The 24,171-nt window shown below is 42.4% G+C and overlaps 1 protein-coding gene across 3 annotated transcripts in view; it reads right to left on the bottom strand.

Moving 5' to 3' along the window:
• LOC106577771 (neuroligin-2) overlaps positions 1-16,187 on the bottom strand; it is a 335,052-nt gene extending 318,865 nt beyond the window's left edge. For all 3 annotated transcript variants that reach the window (XM_045701405.1, XM_045701404.1, XM_014156101.2), the window contains exon 1: positions 15,194-16,187. The gene's annotated coding sequence lies outside the window, so the exon portion shown is untranslated. The remainder of the gene's footprint in view (positions 1-15,193) is intronic.
• Between the last annotated feature and the right edge of the window lie 7,984 nt (positions 16,188-24,171).

Here is a 24,171-nt window from a genome sequence, read left to right as displayed (position 1 = left end):
GCACTCTGTCTCCTCTTTTCCCCCATTATCCCCTGTACATTTATACCTGTGTTTTCTGTTTTTCTGTTGCCAGTTCATCTTGTCTCGTCAAACCTACCAGCGTGTTTTTCCGTACTCCTGTTCAATTCAGTCCCTGTTTTCTAGTTTTTCCGGTTTTGACCATTTTGCCTTCTGTACCTTTGACACTGCCCTGGATTACTGACCTCTGCCTGCCCTGAACTTGAGCCTGCCTGCCATGCTGTACCTTACGGACTCTGCCCTGGATTACCGACCTCCGCCTGCCCTTGACCTGTCGTTTGCCTGCCCCATGTTTTGTAAATAAACTTCTGTGATTCGAACTGTCTGCATCTGGGTCTTATCCTGAGTTCTGATACCTTTCAAGGCACATTCCCCACTTGCTTCCCCTCTTTCTTTCTCTTTCTCCCTCTATCGCTTTTTCTCTCTCTCCCTCGTGTCAGTGTGCAGTATAGTGGAGTCGTGGATGTCATATCGAGACCCCTGCAGACAAGGGTTCTCATCTCCAGGGGAGAGAGCTCCAATGTGGGGGAGGGAGGAGGAGAGGCTGGTGCTAAAGGCTAGTACACTAGCTTATACTGTAAGGCCTCTGGGGATGGGCTTGAGCATCACCTTGGGATTGTGTTGATACGGGTAACTCACTTGATTTCTGTAATTCGATCGATGCAATTATTCGGATGCGGTGTGACTGTTTTGTAACGGAACAAACATTACGTTAACATAATTTAATCTACACTCATGTCATTGGGATTTATGTGTGATGAGTTAAATCCATGTTGGTTCCAAAAGAGGAGCAGAGGGCATTAGGTAGTCCAAAGACCCTACTATAGTAAAGCAGGTAGAAAGTAATAAACACACACAAACACACACACACACACACACACACACACACACACACACACACACACACACACACACACACACACACACACACACACACACACAGGGAATCAATTATCATCCATAAGGATAAACTGCATCACACTGTGTCAATGCGATCGAACGACCAGTCGGCCAACAAATCAGGATGTGGGCTGCTACATGTCTATCTATAATCCCGTGGGGGTGTCTGAAATTCTGTTGATTGGATTTAGAAGATTCTCAGTCTCACATTGAAATCCACCCACACATATAGCCAAATCACAATGCCTAGCTCTTTCTGATGTTGGTATTCATGTTTATTGTCAAAGGGATTTGGTTGAGAAACCAGCCCAGCAACCCACCACAGCACCTTATCAAACTGAGAAGGATCTGGCTAGCCTAGCAGGGCTGTCCGTGACTTTGTGTCTCTCTGTCTCTCAGATCGGGGGAGAGTGTTATCTGGTGGTCTGGGTGTCACTGGTGAGCTGGCTGTCAGGAGCGCTAGCCTTATCACAGTGAGTGGTGTTTTGTGCGAACACCATTGAGCGGTGTGTGTTAACACCTCAGAGCGCTCAACCTTGATCTCACCTTAATGAGGACGGTGATAGGACGGCGCCTCCGTCTAACGGATGACGCAACGAATTTTGGGGGAGACTGGTGAAAAGGTCTGAGAATGAGAAGAACTGGCTGATTACTGGATGTATCAGACTCCAGAAAATAACATGTAAGGCAATGTATACCAACACCAAAAATTATAGGAATCAACACTAAGCAATGGGAGTGACGGACTACGCACTTGGATATTTCTGAGTCGGGAAAATAACGTGCAATTTAGTGAAACATTCTAGGAATCAATTGTTCGTTCTTGGAAGAAGTTGATTCTCAATTCTCACATTTAAAAGAGTGTGAATCGACTATCTTCTGGAATTGACGGCCACCCCTACTGAGCATATGAAGGCTACAACCAGCCAAGAGCCAGCCAAATCTCTCATCTTCACCCTCTCTCTCTCCAGCTCTCACTCTCTCCCTGGGAATGAAGATACCTTCTCAACAGGCCTGGGCAATGCAGAGTGGTGGCACTGTGGAAGATAGAGACACTAGACACTCAGTCAGAATATGAAGAGCCAAACAAACCACATCACGATGACCAAGGTCCTCAACAGGAAGAAAACACCATCTCAAACTGCTGTTTTTACATTTTCAATATCCTTCAATGATTTTGGCACATCATATCCCTAGCAGAGAAACATGGATACACACATAGACAACAGTATACTGAGTAGAGGTCGACCGATTAATCAGAATGGCCGATTAATTTGGACCGATTTCAAGTTTTCATAACAATCGGTAATCGTTATTTTTGGACACCGATTTGCCGATTTCTTTCTTTTTTACACCTTTATTTAACTAGGCAAGTCAGTTAAGAACACATTCTTATTTTCAATGACGGCCTAGGAACGGTGGGTTAACTGCCTTGTTCTGGGGCAGAACGACAGATTTTTACCCTGTCAGCTCGGGGATTCAATCTTGCAACCTTACGGTTAACTCGTCCAACCACCTGCTTTACATTGCACTCCACGAGGAGCCTGCCTGTTACACGAATGCAGTAAGAAGCCAAGGTAAGTTGCTAGCTAGCATTAAACTTATCTTATAAAAAACAATCAATCAATCATAATCCCTAGTTAACTACACATGGTTGATGATATTACTAGTTTATCTAGCCTGTCCTGCGTTGCATATAATCGATGCGGTGCGTATTCGCGAAAAAGGACTGTCATTGCTCCAACGTGTACCTAACCATAAACATCAATGTCTTTCTTAAAATCAATACACAAGTATATATTTTTAAACCTGCATATTTAGTTAATATTGCCTGCAAACATGCATTTCTTTTAACTAGGGAAAATGTGTCACCTCTTGCAATAGAGTCAGGGTATATGCAGCAGTTTGGGCCGCCTGGCTCGTTGCGAACCGTGTGAAGAATATTTCTTCCTAACAAAGACAGCCAACTTCGCCAAACGGGGGATGATTTAACAAAAGCGCATTTGCGAAAAAAGCACAATCGTTGCACGACTATACTTAACCATAAACATCAATGTCTTTCTTAAAATAAATACACAGAAGTATATATTTTTAAACCTGCATAAAAGAAATCCAGGTTAGCAGGCAATATTAACCAGGTGACATTGTGTCCCTTCTCTTGCGTTCATTGCATGCAGAGTCAGGTTATATGCAACAGTTTGGGCCACCTGGCTCGTTGCGAACTAATTTGCCAGAATTTTACGTAATTATGACATAACATTAAAGGTTGTGCAATGTAACAGGAATATTTAGACTTAGGGATGCCACCCGTTAGATAAAATACGGAACGGTTCCGTATTTCACTGAAAGAAAAAATGTTTTGTTTTCGAGATGATAGTTCGACCATATTAATGACCTAAGGCTCGTATTTCTTTGTGTTTATTATATTATAATTAAGTCTATGATTTGATAGAGCAGTCTGACTGAGCGGTGGTAGACACCAGCACGCTCGTAAGCATTCATTTAAACAGCACTTTTGTGCGTTTTGCCAGCAGCTCTTCGCAATGCTGCAAGCATTGCACTGTTTATGACTTCAAGCCTATCAACTCCCAAGATTAGGCTGGTGTAACCGATGTGAAATGGATAGCTAGGTAGCGGGGTGCGCGCTAATAGTGTTTCAAACGTCACTCGCTCTGAGACTTGGAGTAGTTGTTCCCCTTGCTCTGCATGGGTAATGCTGCTTCGAGGGTGGCTGTTGTCGATGTGTTCCTGGTTCAAGCCCAGGTAGAAGCGAGGAGAGGGACGGAAGCTATACTGTTACACTGGCAATACTAAAGTGCCTATAAGAACATCCAATAGTCAAAGGTATATGAAATACAAATCATATAGAGAGAAATAGTCCTATAATTCCTATAATAACTACAACCTAAAACTTCTTACCTGGGAATATTGAAGACTCATGTTAAAAGGAACCACCAGCTTTCATATGTTCTCATGTTCTGAGCAAGGAACTTAAACGTTAGCTTTCTTACGTGGCACATATTGCACTTGTACTTTCTTCTCCAACACTTTGTTTTTGTATTATTTAAACCAAATTGAACATGTTTCATTATTTATTTGAGGCTAAATTGATTTTATTGATGTATTATATTAAGTTAAAATAAGTGTTCATTCAGTATTGTTGTAATTGTCATTATTACAAATAACATTTTATTTTTTGTATTTTTTTTGTTTTATTTTTTGAAAATCGTCCGATTAATCGGTATCGGCTTTTTTTGGTCCTCCAATAAATCGGTATCGGTGTTGGAAAATCATAATCGGTCGACCTCTAATACTGAGGATTGGAATTATAGTTACACTGTGTCTCAGGGGTGGCCTTGACATAGATGAAGGGACCATGGTCGGGAATGAATGACATTATGACAATGAGGGTGCCCATATAGCCCTATATGTAGTACATGTGGGGATTCCCATATCTGCAATGGAGGTGTCCAGTGCCCATTGGCACCCATAATTCAAATCCTACATACACTACCAATGGTCAAAACAGAAAAACACCCAGGTAGAAACTGACCAGTCCAGCTATCAGTCAAAAAAGGTGCTTCCATGGTAACGACACTCTTCTCTCACTCACACAAACACACACCCACACACAGACAAACACAGCTGACAGATCCTTTCAACCAAATAAATTGAGTTTTTACAGCAATAGATGAAGGAGTAAAGGAAATAAAAGATGAAGAATACATGTGACAAAAGGGTCCTGTAGAGAGAGTAGGATGTGTCTGTTATGGCACCCTATTCCCTATGTAGTGCACTACTTTTGACCATGCCCATAAGGCACTGTGTAGGGAATCGGGTGCCATTTCAGACGCAACCTAGCAGTTTTACCTCCGTTGGAAACCCAGGTTCAAGTGCAAAATCATGTCCAAACGTCTATACACCACTGGGCGAAAAAGGGTCAATATCAGGGGATATATTTATCATATATTTTATTCAATATATTCTCCGTAATAGGACAGTTTCTACATGCTTCTGATCCGGACCTGTTAAATCTCCCTGCTACCATATGAGTGAAGACACTCACCCGCTTACATATAGAATATTCTACCTTTGGAAAGGGTATGTGACCCGTTTCAAGGAGCTAAGCGTATGTCGCACATCACTACTTCACAGGAGAGGCATTTTAACGTTTTTTTTCCCCTTCGTTATTCATTTTTTTAGGGGGGGGGCAGAAATGCCTTCTGGAACATGTGAACTTTCATTTGCCTTAATAACTTAATTTTGTTGTTACAAATAAAGTTGACAAGAGTTTTGAAATCAGTGGAATGCTGTAAAAAAAATGCAGCATAGCAACTCCAGAGCTCCATCACAACACATGTTTTCGGTAAAGATACAAACGTAGGCCAATCTAACAGAAAATAAAAGATGCACACCCTCAATACCCCTGCCTGCCCTGTTTGTTATGGACGATGGATGCGATGGGTGCAGATTGGGTCATCAGCGGCAGTCCCTCGTAGTCTAGAGCGATGGTAGTGTTGGTCTGTGATCCACTCCAAACGGTCAATGCATAAATCATGAATGAAAATTGTGTCGACATTGCAAGAAAATATTGTCATTTCACATAAACATACCACAAGGTAGCTACTCTAACTTTTTAATGTAAAACGAGAAAACTAACTTGAACATGCTATTTAGCTAGCCAAGTTGCTAGTTAGCTAGCTAGCTAAGTTAGTTAGCTAGCTTGTATTAACCAGTAATACAATTTTAAGATGTTAACTTTTACTTTGAGGCTTTACAGGGGGTAAAAAAATTATAATTGAAGGGAAGGCTATTTCGATATTTGTTATCTAGCTAGCTTGTTAGGGCTAGGGGGCAGTATTTACACGGCCGGATAAAAAACATACCCGATTTAATCTGGTTATTACTACTGCCCAGAAACTAGAATATGCATATAATTATTGGCTTTTGATAGAAAACACCCTAAAGTTTCTAAAACTGTTTGAATTGTGTCTGTGAGTATAACAGAACTCATATGGCAGGCAAAAACCTGAGAAGATTCTGTACAGGAAGTGCCCGCTCTGACCATTCCTTGGGCTTCTTGACTCTCTTTATTGAAAATTTAGGATCTTTGCTGTAACGTGACACTTCCTACGGCTCCCATAGGCTCTCAGAACCCGGGAAAAAGCTGAATGATGTAATACCAGCCCCTGGCTGAAAAACATTAGCGCCTTTGGTAAGTGGTCTATCAGAGGACAATGAGACTGAGGCGTGTGCACAAGGCGACCCATGTTTTTATTTTCTCTCTCTTTGAACTAAAACACGGTTTCCCGGTCGGAATATTATTGCTTTTTTACGAGAAAAATGGCATAAAAATTGATTTTAAACAGCGGTTGACATGCTTCGAAGTACGGTAATGGAATATTTAGAATTTTTTTGTCACGAAACGCGTCGGGCGCGTCACCCTTCTTTAACCTTTCGGATAGTGTCTTGAACGCACGAACAAAACAGAGGATATTTGAACATAACTATGGATTATTTTGAACCAAACCAACATTTGTTATTGAAGTAGAAGTCCTGGGAGTGCATTCTGATGAAGAACAGCAAAGGTAATAACATTTTTCTTATAGTAAATCTGACTTTGGTGAGGGCTAAACTTGGTGGGTGTCTAAATAGCTAGCCCTGTGATGCCGGGCTATCTACTCAGAATATTGCAAAATGTGCTTTCACCGAAAAGCTATTTTAAAATCGGACATAGCGAGTGCATAAAGGAGTTCTGTATCTATAATTCTTAAAATAATTATTATGTTTTTGTGAACGTTTATCGTGAGTAATTTAGTAAAGTCACCGGAAGTTTGCGGGGGGTCTGCTAGTTCTGAACGTCACATGCTAATGTAAAAAGCTGTTTTTTGATATAAATATGAACTTGATTGAACAAAACATGCATGTATTGTATAACATAATGACCTAGGATTGTCATCTGATGAAGATCCTCAAAGGTTAGTGCTGCATTTAGCTGTGGTTTGGGTTTATGTGACATTATATGCTAGCTTGAAAAATGGGTGTCTGATTATTTCTGGCTGGGTACTCTGCTGACATAATCTAATGTTTTGCTTTCGTTGTAAAGCCTTTTTGAAATCGGACAGTGTGGTTAGATTAACGAGAGTCTTGTCTTTAAAATGGTGTAAAATAGTCATATGTTTGAGAAATTGAAGTAATAGCATTTCTAAGGTATTTGAATATCGCGCCACGGGATTACACTGGCTGTTGCGTAGGTGGGACGATTTCGTCCCACCTAGCCCAGTGAGGCTAGGCTACCAGTTTACCCACCATTCAAACCTAGCTAGCTAGCCCTACTGGCTGCTGGCCAAAGTAGCTAACGTTCCTGATTCTAGTCACAGATAAATAAAACATCTCAAATTAGCTACTTACTTTAGTGTTAACTTCTTTGAGGTATTTTCTGAACAGCTTCTCACTTCTTTGTTTCTCCAGTTGTCAGTTTGACCACACACTGTTTACAAACTCATTTGTGGAGCCCAAATAAAATAATGACAGTTGGAACGCTACAGCAGAAAATATGTGATTCTTGTTGCTAGGCTACCACTTACAGTGCTTTTACCTACTAGTTTGCACGCGCCTTTATCCAGAGAAAAATCTAAAATTATAGCTAGTGTCTGAAAGAATGAAATGGATTTAATATTTGTCAAATTATTGAGCATGTCCTCAAAAAAGATCCTGATATGGACCACAGTCAAGAGCATATGCACTGTATGTGCTAAGAAAATATGCTACACTGAACAAAAAGATAAACACAACATGTAAAGTGTTGGTCCCATGTTTCATGAGCTAAAATAAAAGGTCCCAGAAATGTTCCATATGCAAATAAAGCTTGTTTACAACCCTGTTAGTCAACATTTCTCCCTTGTCAAGTTAATCCATCCAGCTGACAGGTGTGGCTTATCAAGAAGCTGATTAAATGTGACCAACCGTCTCGATTCGATCTAATGCAGCAACATTTGAAATTGTGGTTTTTACATTGGATAAAAGTAGAGACTCAGAGCTATAAAATGGTATGTCATACACTACAGTTGAGGAACAATGGGAAAGTAATTCTGCTTTGAAAGTTGATAAACTTGTAACCTCAATTTTGAGAAAATGGCCCTTGAAAAATTGCCCGCACACTGGACGCTCTGGCCGAGGAGTAGAGTTGATCTGAGCGTTCTGACCTCACAATCAAGTACCCAAGCTAACTGGCTAACGTTGGCTAGCTTTCTAGCTACTAGCTTTCTAGCTACGTTCTAGACACAAATGTGAGAACAGCTCACTCTGACCATTTTACTCACCCTAGCAGAGCTGGTTAGGCTGTTTTCATGTTATCTAGAGTGTTGGTGACTGCAACTGTGCTGCTGGCAAAAATTGTATTACACTTTTTTGCCAACGTTTACTGACACCGGCCATATTCAACGGGTGTTGAGCGTTCGCAAATTTGTCTGTTATTCTACTCTCTGGCACACTCAGACGAGAGTGCTCTGAAATCGGAGTACATAGCCAGAGCGAATTTACCAACTACGTCTATCGACAGTTAACACACTGACATCATAAACATTCTATTGAAATAGTTATTTGCATATTGGAGTCTTTTGTTAAGACATGTAGCTAGCTAGCTCAACAATTAACCATAATCCCAACTCATAACGTTACTACCCTGCATGAATCTGCAGGTAGCTAACCAACCAGGTTCAATGTTAGCTAGCTAACATTAGGCTATAACTAGCAATGCAAATGGCTCTGAGATACTAATAATATTACTACACAGATCATACACGCAACGTTAGCTAGCTAGCCTGCCAGCAAACGTTAGTTAGCTAGCTAACAGTACACTAACTTGAAATGAAAACGACTTTGCCAAAATTTGAAATGTGTAATATCTGTAAATGTAGCAAGCTAGAATCTCTTACCCGTATACATGGATGGATGCTTCTCCCTCTCTGTCACTGATGCCGTGATTAACCTTAGTTTGAAGATGTAATGCAGAGACAGGTGTTTTATACAACCACATTTTCGACCATACGCCAGAATCTGCTCCATCTCCTTAGTTATCATACTCTAATTCCACTGATTTCAAAACTCAGTCCTCCAGAAAGTGGAAAGCAACACTTATACCATTCTACTACGAGACATCTTTAGAAAGGATTACCTACACATACTGACCAGCTCATATAGACAGAAGAGAGCTACATGGCAGACCAATCCGAACTCATCTCTCAGCATGTCCAGCCCACTCATTATCTCAGCCAATCATGGCTAGCGGGAAGGTTGCCGGATTTTTCCATGGCTTAATGAACTAGGCTTGTAATTGAACAATTGTATTCGTATTTACAGATGGCACACACGTTTGTTATTAAGGAACATGAAAGTTCACATGTTCCAGAAGGCATTTCTGCCAAAAAACGAATTTAGATTTTTCAAAAAAAGTTTACGTTCAAATGGCTCTCCTGTGAAGTAGTGACGCGCAACATACGCCTAGTTACCTGAAACGAGTCCCAAATATCATGATCCTTACACAGATGATCCTTGTGCTGGGGACAATGAAAAGCCACTCCTGCTGACTGCAGGAATGTAGACTAGAGCTTTTGCCAGATAATTTAATGTTCATTTCTCGACCATACTTCGCCTTCAAAGTCATTTTAGAGAATTTGGAAGTAAGTCCAACCGGCCTCACACCCGAAGACCACGTGTATGGCGTTGTGTGGGCGGGCGGTTTTCTGATGTCAACATTGTGAACAGAGTGCCCCAAGGTGGCGGTGGGGTTATGGGATGGGCAGGCATAAGCTACGGACAACGAACATAATTGCATTTTATCAATGGCAATTTGAATGCACACCAGATACAGACTGGTATTCTGATCCACGCCCCTATCTTTCTCTTAAAGTATCTGTGACCAACAGATGCATATCTGTATTCCCAGTCATGCGAAATCCATTGATTAGGGCCTAATGAATTTATTTCAATTGAACGATTCCTTTATATGAACTGTAACTCAGTAAAAGCTTTGAAATTGTTGCACGTTGCATTTAAATTTTTGTTTGGTATATGTAGGCCTACTGTCAGTATTCGTCATCATATAGAGAAAATAAGATGTCCGCACAGGCCTATCTCAGGATATTTAATGAGTCAATATCCGGCCATACCATGTATGTTATCCCGAGGGAATCCGAAAATGATTTGTACATGAAATTATTGAGCTGAAAAGTCAGAAATGCATCAGAAAAGGTCCTTATTTTCAGCATATCAAAAAGCATATCAAGATCTGGATATGGACCTCAGCCAAGAGAAGCATATCTGGAATCAATATATCTTCATATCTTGAATGTGCTGAGAAAACATAGATGTAGACAGTCAGTATTTGTCAGCATGAAGAGAGACACATCAAGACACCTGGATTCAGAATTTGTCAGGATATGGTGCATAGCCACAAAAATCTAAATATGCATTGGAAATGGTTTGTATTCTCTAGAAAAGGTATCCCCAAACTGGGGTAGGGTATGTGCAATTCCGTCAAGGGTACGCCACAAAAAAATGTGATTCACATTTAAAAAAAGATTTCTTCATGTTTTTTTAAAATTAAGAGACGAGCTTAAAGTTTTCTTTACTGACCATAATTTTCACTTGTCTGACCGCTTGTATGATGACGAGTTTCTCACACGACTGGCCTATCTGGTTGATGTTTTTTCTCGCCTGAATGACTGAATCTAGGATTACAGGGACTCTCCGCAACTATATTCAATGTGTGGGACAAAATTGAGGCTATGATTAAGAAGTTGGAGCTCTTCTCTGTCTGCATTAACAAGTACAACACACAGATCTTTCCATCATTGTATGATTTTTTTGGTGTGAAAATTAACTCAAGCTTACGGACAATGTTAAATGTGATATCGCAAAGCACCTGAGTGAGTTGGGTGCGCAATTACGCAGGTACTTCTCTAAATGGATGACACAAACAACTGGATTCATTATCCCTTTCATGCCCTGCCTCCATTCCACTTACCGATATCTGAACAAGAGAGCCTCATCGAAATTGCAACAAGCGGTTCTGTGAAAATTGTATTTAATCAGAAGCCACTGCCATATTTTTGGATTGGGCTGCGCTCAGAGTATCCTGCCTTGGCAAATCGTGCAGTTAAGAAGCTGATGCCCTTTGCAACCACATACCTATGTGAGAGTGGATTCTTGGCCCTCACTAGCATGAAAACTAAATACAGGCACAGACTATGTGTGGAAAATGATTTAAGACTGAGACTCTCGCCAAGACAACCCAACATTGCAGAGTTATGCGCATCCTTTCAAGCACACCCTTCTCATTAACCTGTGGTGAGGTATTCACAATTTTTGATGAACAAATGAGGTTTTACATGTAAGATGGTTAAATAAAGAGCAAAATCATTGATTATTATTATATTATTGTTTGTGCCCTGGTCCTATAAGAGCTGTTTGTCACTTCCCACGAGCCGGGTTGTCACAAAAACTCACACTCATTCTTATGTTTAATAAATGTATTGTATAATGTGTGTGTGGCAGGCTTACAATAATGGCAAAAAACAACATTTGAGAGTGTGCTGACCCTGGTGCTAGAGGGGGTACGCAGCTGGAGGTTGAATGTTTGAAGGGGTACGGGACTATAAAAGGTTTGGGAACCACTGCTCTAGAATATCAAAAACGTGTCATATTGACATCCCCTGATATGGACACTTTTCACCCAGTGTACTAAAATGGAGCGTGAAGTGGTTCAACTGCATTCAGCAACAATTAGATAAAGAAGAATGCTTTACATACAAATAAATGAGGAGGTAGACAAAGAATTCTATTAACAGCCCACTGTTCCAACCCCACACAGTGAACTAACATGGGCCTTTTACCAGACTAAACAGCCCATTGACGAAACTCACTAATGAACCGCACAACACCTGCAACAGGTAGGCCTAAATACTGCCACCCCATGACTAGGATACACCTTGAAATATCCCATATGCCCGATACCTATAGAGGGAACCTAAAAACAGTAGATCAATTTGCATCATTATATAACACATACTAGTAACCAAGCATATAATACAGTACATTGCCAATTAAGCAGAGCAAGCTCGTCTAAGATTGACATCAATACATAATGGATATTCAGGTCTCTATCTACTATCAAATACAAAATTGGAACATAATTGGCGATACACCATGAATCTGTGAGAGATCACAAGCAACGTGACTACAGCAAAACCAAGCTACACTGACAGGATGAATAGCAGCCCAGAAAGCATAGGTTGTTTCAACTTTCTAATGTCACAGCCTTCTCCATCTGTAATGGTTAGCGACCCACGTGATGAGCTATCAATCTAGGACATGCCTATGAACATCTCAGACAATCTGCCTCCGCCTGTATGGACCTCCCATCTAGCACACTGAACATCTCAGCCCATCCGCCTCCGCCTGTATGGACCTCCCATCTAGCACACTGAACATCTCAGCCCATCCGCCTCCGCCTGTGTGGACCTCCCATCTAGCACACTGAACATCTCAGCCCATCCGCCTCCGCCTGTATGGACCTCCCATCTAGCACACTGAACATCTCAGCCCATCTGCCTCCGCCTGTATGGACCTCCCATCTAGCCCACTGAACATCTCAGCCCATCTGCCTCCGCCTGTATGGACCTCCCATCTAGCACACTGAACATCTCAGCCCATCTGCCTCCGCCTGTATGGACCTCCCATCTAGCCCACTGAACATCTCAGCCCATCTGCCTCCGCCTGTATGGACCTCCCATCTAGCACACTGAACATCTCAGCCCATCTGCCTCCGCCTGTATGGACCTCCCATCTATCACACTGAACATCTCAGCCCATCTGCCTCCGCCTGTATGGACCTCCCATCTAGCACACTGAACATCTCAGCCCATCTGCCTCCGCCTGTATGGACCTCCCATCTAGCACACTGAACATCTCAGCCCATCTGCCTCCACCTGCATGGACCTCCCTCCGTCTCCGTCTAACCTGGGCTTGTGTCTGTGTAGGTAGGTAGGTAGGTAGGTAGGTAGGTAGGTAGGTAGGTAGGTAGGTAGGTAGGTAGGTAGGTAGGTAGGTAGGCAGGTGGGTGGGTAGGGTGGGTGGGTGGGTGGAGGTGGGTAGGTAGGTGGGAGGTGGGTAGGCAGGTGGGTGGTGGTAGGTGGGTAGGTGGGTAGGTAGGTAGGTAGGTAGGTAGGTAGGTAGGTAGGTAGGTAGGTAGGTAGGTAGGTAGGTAGGTAGGTAGGTCGGTCGGTATAGGTCTCCTTAACAAGACCACCTGTCTCCCATGTTTAATGGGCCCATTGTGAATCAATTACAGCACATGGATCCACTGTTGCCATACAAATAAACAAGACGTGCTGCTGCAGAGCAATGAGCTTCACATATACACACACACACACTCACGCACACGCACTTCCTCACCTCACGTGCATACACACACGCAAGAGCGCAAACACGCAAACACGCACACACAAACAACACTGTCAACAAGATCTCTTAGTTTCCCTTCGAAATTCGATGTATTATGGATAAACGTCTATTTTTGACGCATTAATTCAGCGTGGTTACAGAGTTAATTCCGCATGGTTACAAGGTTAAAACATAAACGACTCAAAGGTTAACAGTTTAGACATTCATTCCGAGTGGTTGAAGTTAGGGCTATAGTTTGGGGAAGGCTCTGCAAACCAACCAACCTCATACTATCAAGTATCATTAAGTATTTTCACTGCTTGCTAGAGCCTTGTGACCTGCGGGGGCGCAGTGGTCTGAGCAACGCGCTTCGGCCCCGAGCATCACATGTTTGCGCCCAGTGCTGGGTAATGGTTTTTATTTTTTTAGTAAGCACCGAGGAAGGCATATAGTGTATTGACGTTCTCAGGACCTTTTCAAATATCCGAAAGCGAAGTCTATTTCTAGTGATTAGGCTGCCACTACAAACTGCACACACACACACACACACACACACACACACACACACACACACACACACACACACAACTTCTCCTCCCATCTTGCTCCCAGTAGAGAGCGAGACAACTCTCTGTGACAACATCTATTCAGCACAACGACAGAGTCCCACAACACATTTCTCGCATCCATTAAATAGTTTCCCCCTGGTAAACAGAGCTATCCATAATAACTGCAATATAGGGCGACCACAGAGCTCTGTGCCTAAGAATGTGTGTGTGATAATGTGTGTGTGTGTGTGTGTGTGTGTGTGTGTGTGTGTGTGTGTGTGTGTGTGTGTGTGTGTGTGTGTGTGTGTGTGTGTGTGCGTGCGTGCGTGTGTGCATGATAGTGTGTGTATGCGCGTGTGTGCACATCCTCTTGGGCTGATAAGAACAGAGGTCTTCTTGTCTCTGTTGAATTCTACCATCAACTGGATGGATCTTGGAATGCCCTCCATACCAGCCCCGCATATAAATGTGGCCCATTCTTTGCAGTCAGTGTGTGTGAGAGACATATGTTCTCACAGGCATGGCGTTTCCTGTCGGGGCTAGCTATCTACCCCTTGACACATAAGATGCTCAGATAGATGGGTTGCATTGGAAACACTCTTTGGAGGGGGAGGAGAAGGGGGGGGTGCAATTGCACCATTTCACCCATAAACTATGCAACTACAACATTAAAACAGTGTAATGAATGTAAATCCTAAGAAAAATCAGAGCAAATAGCATAATAGAGGTATTAAAGCTTGACTTGATCTGTTCATATTTGTGAAACATTCTAAAGACAAACAAATGTGTGGTTGAAATGCTAATGCTGCCTAAGAGCTTTGGATGGTTTGATATAAATCTACTTTAGGCTACCCTCCAATGGCACCAGAAACCGGCAACATTTACATATGTGGAGACCACCGAAGGAGAGTTTGAATTCAGTCCTTATTAAAAAAAAAGAGGATATGTAAAAGGTGGCTCAAAAGCTTTGAACTGGTTGCTTGTTGGGGTGTAGCCCATCATAGTGTTAACGCCACAGCACGCAATCATTAACAACAGGTTCGAATGCAAAGCTTCAAACGAGAGTTATCATTGAGAGATTATCAGTGAGAACTATCAGTGAGATTGCAAAGGCATTCTAATGCTATTTGCTACCCAACATGAAAGGACCGGACAAATAAACATGTATGTAGCCTAATTACATTGTAATTACAAGCAAACGAATCGCTTGTTTTATTCACGTTTTCTGTGAAATATGGAAATAATTCCTACATTCTCGACAACCGAGAGAGCGATGTGCTTACCTGTTATGTGGTCTAAAGGGTAGCAAGATTCCAAGGGGTTTTCAAAAGGAATCTTCTTTGACTTCTAGATCGCTGTCAAACCGTTCCTCTAGATGGGGAAATATTGAAGCATAGTCCTTTGCAGAAGGAGACGGTTTTAGAACGCTTCCCAGGTTCTGTTTACCGACAACACCCGCTCAATCCCGGTAGATTGACCGGGCTACCACATTCTGATGACGGTCACGGAGACAACGACGAAAGGAAAGGAAAAGGATTCCAACAAATAAAGCCTATTGCTGCGTGAGGCGCATTACACACGAGATAAAGGCATGTAAAGTGATTTCGGAATAATTCTTCCAGCGGTGGCTTTCCATCTGACGAGTCTCTATATATATATCTTTATATATCATTTGTTGACAACGAAACTATATCTTGTCTAATTCCTTGTCTACATAAATTGGCAACAGTGATTTTGCAAGCAGGTTGATTTTCAACCAAAAAAAACATCCCCGCTTGCCCTTTGCGGGTGGAGAGGATAGCTCAAACGACAGTTTAAATAGCGAGGACGATTTGAATCATGGTGGCGCTTGCCTGCTTCGTCTCTGGGTAATAGCGGTGGTTTTCCGTGATTCCCCTCCGACCCGTTATAGCCATGCACCGAAAAGATGCTGCGCTTGTGCGATTGCTTCTTTAGCTCGCTCACGCTGCCTCTCGGCGGGGCGCGTGCACAGTGTCCTAGCAAGTTGTGTCGCTGTGACAACGCTCGAGCATCCCTATGTGCTCTCCGGCCCTCCAGAATCCAGATTGTTGCTTTTCTTTTCGAATGTTTTATCTTTACCCTATCAGATGTATTGGCATCTCTGTACAATATTACTGGTTCAAACGGACGAAAATCCTCTCTTCCAAAATAGCGTGCAGCACTAGTCTACCCATTCCCCCTCCGTTAAAGCAGACTACAGAAGAGTCTAAATCATGTTGGTCCTTTTTTTTTTGTCGGTCTAACTGCTTTCACATCAGTGTCCTCCTTCGCCGGTGAAATCTGCATCAGGGTGACGTCAAAGAATGTTAAAGTGATACAAACCCATTTTATATCCCCCATCCCTACCCATGAGATAAGTAATCTCCGCAGGTTATCGTCATGAATCTTGTTCTGGAGGCAGTTTTGCCGAGAGGTCACTAGCTGGCACAGTCACAATGTCATAACATCTGATTTAAGCCTACCCCTAACCTTAAATTAAGACCAAGAAGCACATTTTTGTTTTCAGTCATTTCTACATATAGGCAATTTAGATTTTTCAGCTGGCCTATCTAATGGGAAATCACTACATTCTGCCTACAGGACAAGACTTGTGACATTAAACGTCAACCTGCGTAATCTCAATGGGATCCATGCTGTCCCATCACTAGCTTTATATCTGTCTGTCTATTCCAACCATTTTTCTGTTTTTCTGTGGGAGAAAACCTCACTATTACACAGTGACTGGATCTGCTGTAGCCCATCTACAGTCACATCATGGATGATGTTGTTGCACCTGTTCTATTGGATCTACACTCTTAGAACAAAAAGGTGCCATCTACAACCTAAAAGGGTTCTCCGGCTGTCCCCATAGGAGAACCCTTTGAATAACCCTTTTTGGTTCCAGGTAGAACCTTTTGCGAGTGGAAGTGTGCCACCCTTTCCACAGAGGGTTCAACATGGAACCCAAAAGGGTTCTACCTGGTACCAAAATAGGTTCTACGTGGAACCAAAAAGGGTTTGCCAATGGGGACAGCCGAAGAACCCTTTTGGAAAAAGAATTCTAAGAGTGTAGTGCAACAGAAGCACATGCCTCTTAATCTAGTAACACAGCCAAACACCTGGCCTGAAAAGGCTCCAAAATGATTCCCATGACACGGAGCACGGTTAAAGCCTGCCAAATATTACCTGAGAGAGAACGCTTCAATGTCAGTCAGGTTCACCCGTCGCCATCTTTACATTATACATGCTGATAGAGGCAATGGCAACTAAATGAACAATCAATATTAGTGTCATTCTGATATCTAATTCTGAGACTATGTAAAGGCTCATACATGCTCATAAGAGGTAATAAAGCCCTGTAGGCCACCTGCAGACATCATTTTATACAATAAGAGAGAGCTACACCCGGCTACAACCTTGAGTCGACAGATGTTGGTGGATGTTCTGTTCTCTGACCTCTCTCACCTCACCTCCTCTCCATCTCAACCCACCAGGGAGGAGGGGAGGAAAAGAGACATGACAGAGATAGAGAGGGAGACAGGTCGACTGACACGGTTATCTCCACTATCGAGACAAATTGTTTATAGGCGTTGGATGTGTTGGATGTATATTCCCCAGTGACATTTCATCAGGTCACCTAGCTAGTTCACATAGGGGAGGGAGGAGACACACACTTAACCACACACACACACACACACACACACACACACACACACACAAGGACACAAACCAACACAAACACCTACACACACAGTACACACACAAAAACCTACGTCAGACACACAAACATGGACACATACACCCACCCCGTGATAGACTCATGGCAGCCATCAGAGGTAATGGACCACCAGAGATAGCTGAATAGCTGACAGCTGAGCCCCCCCTCCCCCGCCCCTATATTAAAACACCTCCCCTCCTTTGCTACACCATACCCTCTACCGTTCCCCTCTGATGAACAACAGTGATGGACACAAACACAGCTAACCACACACACACACCCTGAACCCAACACAGACAAACACAAAGCTAACCACACACACACACACACACACACACAAACACAACCTCACCCATGTACACAAAGACACTAAAAACAAAACACACACCCCACACTCTCTCTTTCTCTCTCTGTATGTCTGTGTGAGTGGTAGCTACATCAGCCCTTGCCATAGCAAGCCCCAGAGCTGTTCGCTCTGTGGAGAATTACTCTATGGCGCTTATCCTTTTTTTTGCTCCTGTGCTGTAAAGGCCTGTTTGATCGGCCTCATTCTCAGTAAGTGACCGGGGAAAAGGCCCTTTGAAGTACCTTAAAGGCTGTTGCTGCTCTGCCCTGTCTGTCAGACCTTTAGAGCTGGGGTCTCCACGCTCTCAAAAGGGAGGTGGTGTGTGTGTGTGTGTGTGTGTGTATCTTCACACGCAGGTATGAAGGAATGCACACAGAGGCACACACACACACACAGGTTCATATATATTGTATGCACACTACCCGGCAGGCTCACACAACCCATAAAGTTTAAACAAACAACATTTAATAATATTACTGACTAGTTGATGCTATGTGTGTTTGTTTAGAGGTGTGCATAGAGTCATAAAATCTAACAAAGCTACTAACCTTTCCTTCTAAGCCACAGAGTCTAAAAATAAACACATTTCTCTCTTTAATTTACCTGTCTGTCAGGGTGACATACTGAGCATGACCCAAAATTATTTCTGTGTTTACTGTACAGACTCCATTGTGTTGGACTTGGGTTCTCATGCACAGCTGGACTTACACCTAATGGAACCTGGAAAGAGTTTTCAGAATCTGGGATGCATTCAAAAGAGCAGAGAGCGTTTAGCATAGCTGGACAATCATTTGGATATTACCTGTAGTGGTGCATGGGTAAAATCACTGAAGAAGCCAAGCCAGAAAAAAGCCATATTACATTTACAACCTATGTGTTGTGATAATTGCATTGTTTGCTCTATTACCTGTTAGTTCATATGCATTGCCATCGTGATATATAGGCCGAGACAATAAGACACAGTGGCAGAATAAATTCAACCACACCGCTCTCTGGTTTCATCACAAAACCAGAGAGCCACAAGTCCACAAAGCATATTGCATGTAACAAACAGTTACATTAACTACCGCATGGTCAAGCAAGTTAATGTTTCTGAAATTTTTGGACTACTAAACAACTATTGAATTAGAACCACAGAGTTACTGCAAGAAGCAAAGAAAACAGGAGCTGCCTCCAATATTCCAGCACCATTTCAACTTCAACATTGCAGCATCATCAAATCACCTGTTCAATACAGTGACATCTAAAAGATACCAAAAACTTTTTCGTCCAATCAATGTAAGCTAAATATGATGTGGCTGTCCATCGTTCTGATTTGTGTGTGTGTGTGTATGCGTGCGTGTGTTCGTGCAAGTAGAAAAAACATGTTGACTCACCCTACTTGTAGATAAACTCCAATGTCATCCTCCTCTCTTTCATGGTGACTAAACGGTCTATGACTCTGTCATAAAGTACACACTTTTATTACCTGGCTAAAATGCTTGCTCGCTAGCCTAACTTCCTTTTATGGGCAACGATAGCTAGTTAACATTAGGCTTCTACATCTAGCTACATATTGAACTTCCATCCTCTAAGTCCAGGGTCACAATTTTATGGTTGGATCAGAATCGTCGTTATAATCATTGACCAGTAAGGAGAATTAAGTAAAACCACAAGTCCAATCCCTATCTCCATCCATGGCTAATTTAGGAAAGGGACAATTTTAGCTAGCTAGCCACAGGAGGACAACCACACAACGAGATGCAACAATTCAAGTTGTTTCCGTCAATGGCGTATTTCTCTTGGTGCTATGTGATAGGAGTTAAGCCAAATCCAAATTCGCTTCCCTTGACACCTTTTTGTTGTTGCGCCAGGACCATTCACAGTTGAGCTCAATCAGTTTAGCTAAACGCTGATTGGCTAGTATGTTGTACTTTTTTTTATTAAAGAAGGCTACCCTTGCATTCAATTATGAAAACACAGAGAGACGAAAGAAAAACATTTGTATATGTTTAAAAATCTATATATTGATCATTTTGGGGGAAGCCTGGCTTCCCTTGACATCCATTAATACATGCCACTGGATATGACTCAGGACAAAGCTATGGCTTCATTGACTGTCAATAGGTGCCCCTTGGTCTGCCCCTACCAATCTCAGCCTCACTCTGAACACCAGCACACTGTTATAGATAAGGAACATCTATTTTATTTATATTGTGATGCTTCCCATGCTAAAGCGGTCCCCCTTCTATTCAACATCTGACTGACCCCACTTCAAGCCATCCATCATTTTCCCTGTTCTCACCTTCAGTTTGGCCTCCTCCCCTTCCTCACTCCTCACCCTCATCTTTCCCTTCCTCACCTCCCAGTAGGCCTAGGCCAGTGGGGCCCTGACTGGTATGCCTCCCTCTTCTCTGACCCACCGGGATGAGAATCAGATAGATTGACACCCCCCGCCACACGCACGCGCGCGCGCACGCACGCACGCACGCACACACACACACACACACACACACACACACACACACACACACACACACACACACACACACACACACACACACACACACACACACAGTCTCTTTCTCTGCCTCTCTTTTTCTCTCTCCGATTCGTTCTCTCGTTCGTGTGGCATCTGCTCTTAATTGGGCCCATCTGAGCACTGGCATGGCTCTCACATCCATGAATGGGCCAATGGCTAATTGCTGTGCCAACATCCTGTCCCCTTGCTGTGTTTTGCCACGCAGAGATAGACAGAACAACAAAAAGAAAAGAGAGAAGGACAAAGAACGAAAAAGTGGGGTCTTGTTTTGCATTTTAAATCGCTTTCGCGATACAGTATGTGTGTAAAATGTGTGATCGTGTTGCACACTTATTGTAAAAATGGCTAGCTGGAGTCGTCTGATTGGTTGGCTTCTGAGCCCTCACCCGCTAGTGACTGAACGGTGATATACTTGGTTCTGAATCACTTCAGGCTGTCTGGCAAGAACAGTACAGATGCTTCTCAGTCCAGGACTTTAATTACCTCCATCACCACCACACACTATAGTATTCTCACACAAACAGAAATCTTCACTTTACAAAGGATGGACTTGTTGTTCTATAGGAGAAAGGAAAATATACACTGAGTGTACAAAACATTATTAAGAACACATGCTCTTTCAATGACATAGACTGACCAGTTGATTTCAGGTGAAAGCTATGATCCCTTATTAATGTCACCTGTTAAATCCACTTCAATCAATGTAGATGAAGGGGAGACGACAGGTTAAAGAAGGATTTTTAAGCCGTGAGATAATTGAGACATGGTTTGTATATGTGTGCCATTCAGAGGGTGAATGGGCGAGACACAAGATTTAAGGGCCTTTGAAAGGGGTATGGTAGTAGGTGCCAGGCGTACTGGTTTGTGTCTAGAACTGCAACACTGCTGGGCTTTTCACGCTCAACAGTTTCCGTGTGAGGAGGAAGGGAGGACCATCCTACTCAGTGAATTTAAAAATAGTGAACCATTAAAAAAGTTTTCCTTTTTAGATAAAACTATTCTAAATGTATTAATCAAATCAAAATCATCTCAGACTTTATTTGTCACATGCGTCGAATACAAGTGTAGACCTTACCATGAAATGCTTACTAACAAGCCATTAACCAACAGTGCAGTTCAAGAAGAGTTAAACAAATATTTACCAAATAGACTAAAGTCAAAAATAATAATAAAAAGTAACACAATAAGACTAACACTAACGAGGCTATATACAGGGGGAACCGGTACCGAGTCAGTGTGTGGGGGTACAGGTTAGTTGAGGTCATTTGTACATGTAGGTAGGGGTGAAGTGACTATGCATAGATAATAAACAGCGAGTAGCAGCAATGTACAAAAGGGGGGGGGTCAATGTAAATAGTCGAGTGGCGATTTTATTAATTGTTCAGCAATCTTATGGCTTTGGGGTAGAAGCTGTTGAGGAGCCTTTTGGTCCTAGACTTGGAGCCCTTTTCACTTTCCCTTTCACAGCTAGCTAATAAAGCGCGCTAGTTTAGCCGACTCAAACACGAGGCTCAAATAGAGAGGAATGCTATTTATGTTAGCTAGCTGGCTATGACTATCCAACTATGGAACTCTTCCAAGTCAAGGTAAGCTTTTAGTTTGATTAATTTACTGCCACCAGGGCCCGCCGGTGTAACTACTAAACTACTTGCTGTACTGTACATTGTACTGCTTGATTGGCACGGGTTTACTGACACGTTCGTTGTATTCTCTATGTTGACTATGATGTTAGCTTGAAAAACATTTCTTAAATAGTTCTGTTGAAAAACATTTCTTAAATGGAAGCGAAAAGGAATGAAAACCTACCTCAATTTGTCCAATAGAAACTCTTGTTTGCTGTTTGGACTAATTATTACACCCTAGATCAGCTAGATACAGGCAAGAGTGTGCAAGGTGGTATTGAATGTGTCACTGTCTGTCACCTTGATTACTCCAAATTGTCTCGTGACCTGTGCACTTACATTATAAACTCTTATTCGTAGGCTAGGTTGTAGCAACCTCATGATGTGTATAGGTGAAATTAGAGTATCATGTATTGGCCTAAACCTGTCAATGCTACATTGAACTGGGAACAGCATTGATATGTTGCTACACCCAGTAATCCAATATGATGTAATAGAAATAAGGCTATGGTTGTAGAAAAAAGCCCGCTCTCCCTAATCTTAAACGGCACAGACTTCCACTGGTGCATACACTACAGGCTATACAAAAACAATTTCTAAACTAACATATTATACATAAATACACATGCAATTAAGGCAATGCTGGCACTTAGACAATATAAACAACATTCACATCTTGTATCTGAAATATAAACAAAGATTAGCTGCAGGTTACAAAAAAAGTAGCCTACTGTATGTGCAGTTACAAATGGAAGAAAGTAACTATAAGTGACTGAGCATTGATATAAACCTCAACAGCAGGGGCAGACTGGGACAAGAATTCAGCCCTGGCATTTTATCCACAACAGCCCACATCACCACCAACCCCCCCCCCCCACTCACCACCAACCATACACCCACACCCCATCCGCACACACTACACCCTATACCCTGACCCTATACCTCATCCTCTTCTTTTTTAACCAGCTCATATATAAAACAAGGCAGTGGTTGCAGATCTGACTTTTACGGGATCTTTAGTCCCCTGACTAAAAGACCCGGAGCTTTCCGAAGATTCTGTGCATGTGTGAATCAGGTTCTGCACATGTGAATATTCTTCACTTTATGCGCATTGAAAAGGCTACTCAGGCGAATGGTGCTCATTTAACCCCCTAAGGTCGATGTCCCTGCCCTCTAAAAAAATGAATTAGCATAATATCTGTTTTTTATTACATTGGATACGTCTTCATCTATTATAACCCCTCTATGGAAAGATGAGACTTCCACGAACACAATGGTGTTCTCCCATTTGCTTTACACCCCCCACAAGCATCTTGGGACTCATCTGAAGTTCGTACAGCCGATCTGCCAACTTCTGTATGTAGCGTCTGAAGGCTACCACAGCATTCTGAAGCGATACGCCATCTGGTTTGGTGGCCAGGTCATCTGATGCAGCACCCCATCACTCTTCTTCTTGGTCAAATATCCCTTACACAGTCTGAAGGTGTGTTGGGTCATTGTCCTGTTGAAAAACAAATGAGAGTCCCACAATCACCGACCATAAACCAATTGAGATGGTTTGGGATGAGTTGGACCGCAGAGTGAAGGAAAAGCAGCCAACTAATACCTCAGCCTATGTGGGAACTCCTTCAAGAATGTTGGAAAAGCATTCCTCATGAAACTGGTTGAGAGAATGCTAAGAGTGTGCAAAGCTATCATCAAGGCAAAGGGTGGCTACTTTGAAGAATCTTAAATATAACATATATTTTGATTTGTTTAACACTTTTTTGGTTACTACATGATTCCATATGTTATTTCATAGTTTTCATGTCTTCACTATTATTCTACAATGTAGAAAATATTAAAAAATAAAGAAAAACCCTTGAACGAGTAGGTGTGTCCTAACTTTTGACTAGTACTGTATATATATTTTGGGGTATTTTACACTCTTTTTCTCCCCAATTTCGATCTTGTCTCATCACTGCAACTCCCCAACGGGCTCGGGAGGCAAAGGTCGAGTCATGTGTCCTCCGAAACATGACCTGCCAAATCTTTCTTACAGTGCCTTGCAAAGG

Source organism: Salmo salar, chromosome ssa18 (genome assembly GCF_905237065.1).
Source record: "Salmo salar chromosome ssa18, Ssal_v3.1, whole genome shotgun sequence".
NCBI classification, from domain to species: domain Eukaryota; kingdom Metazoa; phylum Chordata; class Actinopteri; order Salmoniformes; family Salmonidae; genus Salmo; species Salmo salar.
Note: the sequence above shows the minus strand (reverse complement) of the source record. Positions and strands in the feature narration are given on the sequence as shown.